Raw genomic sequence first — 2,289 nt, 5'->3', positions numbered from 1 at the left:
CCTGGCTGGAGTGTTGTGGGGATCGAACTACAGCAACCTGAGGCTGACAGCTTTGTGGAAGCAGCCACTTAAACAACTGAGCTAAGGCCAGGCCCCCCGAGATATGGAAAATATGAAGGAATCCTTTTCCCATGTGTATCAAGGAAGACAACTAATCACAGGAGATAAAACTCTGCTCTGTGGTTCTTGCTTTTTACCTCTGCATTCAAAGAGCCTGTGATGAAAGCAAAGAAAATAGTGAAGTGTAAAGACAGTTGGTTATGCACAGCCTTTCCTGACAACGTGAGGCAGGGTAGTCTAGGGGCAAGTCATGACTTTACAAAACAGCCATACAGACTAGAGGGAGAGGTTGGGCAGTCAGCACCAGAGCTGAGAAGACCAACCCTGCTACGGGACATGAGAGCTGGTGGGCCAAGCATAGAGTTCCCAGGACATGGAAAAGGTAAATGTGTTCAGGTCAGCCACGGTCAGAGAGTGGTGGACCAGAATATGACAAGTGTTTATAATGACAGCAATAATGATGTGACCCAAGTGAGGACGTTGGCATCTGGGAGACCTTGGTGGGAGGAACGAGGAAGGATATGTGCTGGCACTTGCAGTGGGTGTGCCTTACATTTTGATCATACATTAAAATATTAAAATGGTAAAAACTCCTATAATTTAAAGTCAAGAATAAAACTGTGTATGTAGAATGTAAATATAAACATGCACAAGGCTGGGGAGAAAGCTCAGTAGAATAAGCGCTTGCCTGGCAAGCCCAAAGGCCTGAGTTCATTCTCTGGTTCTGCCAAAAAAAAAAAAAGAAGATAAACATGCACAGAAAGACTTCAAAGACATTTTACCAACATGCTAGTAATGTAGGTCTTGCTGATAATTTTTTCTCACTAGCCACAAAACTTTATTGGAGGGATCAATACATACATAGTTCAGAGCAATATTCTGAATCATTCACTTGACAGCTAGAAATATGTCTGAATCAGTTTCACTAGTGTTTTGTTTGCTTGGCAAGGAAAAATAAAAATTGCTGTTAAAATGATGAATACTGTCCAAAAGGCCTGACGACACCAACAACAAATGTATAAAACGGAAGTGTTGCCATCCTTAGTGTCAAAAAATACTGTATAAATTAAATCAAGAAGATAATCCCATATAAATTCAATAAGATAGGTGCAGGCACGTAGAACTGAGGCAATCTGTTCTAAAAAAGTGTAGTCAATGATGAAGTACAAAAAATAGTTTTGATGAGAAAACTTACTAGAAAATTATTTACTCAAGAGAAAAAAATAAAGCAAATGTTCAGAAAATACTATTGTTATTAAGTGATTTTTTTCTCATATGCTACCTAGAATTCAAGAATCTCATACTCATCCTCATCAATTTGTAGAAATAGGGAGATAAAATCAGCAGCTGGCCTTCAGCACGACATTCACAGCACCTGAATAAGGTCCAGAGTAATCCTAGACTGGGCGATGTCTATGTTCAGGACTCGGACTTCCCTCTTTCTCCAAGCCCAGCCCAAGGCTTCTTCTCGTCTTTGTTTTAGAAAGTTTTGCTACTGTTACATTCCATATGGGAATCAACCCTGATTGCCCCACTCCTATATCAACAACAATTCTAAACAGAGAGGCATTTTCAACTTTGCCTGTCAGAATCATGCCAGCTTGACAGTCTTCCAGGCATACTATGCTTCTCTTGAAATCAAGTTCATCAAAATTGGTTTCAAAGTCATAGTTTTCAGGCTGGCTGAGACCACCTATGATGACCTGTAAAGTGTGTTGCTGTTGTCTTTAATATTTTTCTTTCTTTCTTTTTTTTTTTGGTGGAACCGGGGATTGAACTCAGGCCTTTGAGCTTGCCAGGGAAGGGCTTATTCCACTGAGCCATCTCACCGGCCCCAATATTTTTTTTTCAACTTAATTCCCGGTTTTTATTTTTATTTATATGAATGTCCAATTGCTGCAGCATCATTTGCTTAAGAGACTTTCTCCTCATTGTATTGTTTTTACTTCTATATCAAATATTGATTAGACATTGTGTGCTTCCATTTTGGGGCTCTCAATTTTGTTCTGTTAATGTATGTTTTCTTTTTTTTCAAATCAAATTGGTGGGACAATTTCCATAATTAATACATTGCATACATTCTTCCTAGTGGTTAATTGCTGTATAAGATGCGGACATGATATCCTATTTACAAAGACCATTAGAACAAATCCCTCTATTCATTAAGAGAATGTAACTATATATCTATCCTAACCACTTTGAATACACAGATACAAAATGGACATTCAT

At 38.8% G+C, this 2,289-nt stretch overlaps 1 pseudogene; it reads left to right on the top strand.

Annotated features, from left to right (window-relative positions):
- The first annotated feature begins 396 nt into the window (after nucleotides 1–396).
- Nucleotides 397–2,289, top strand: part of LOC111813347 — a 5,753-nt pseudogene continuing 3,860 nt past the window's right edge.

Source organism: Octodon degus, unplaced genomic scaffold (genome assembly GCF_000260255.1).
Source record: "Octodon degus isolate 3935 unplaced genomic scaffold, OctDeg1.0 scaffold00184, whole genome shotgun sequence".
Taxonomy (NCBI): domain Eukaryota; kingdom Metazoa; phylum Chordata; class Mammalia; order Rodentia; family Octodontidae; genus Octodon; species Octodon degus.
Note: the sequence above shows the minus strand (reverse complement) of the source record. Positions and strands in the feature narration are given on the sequence as shown.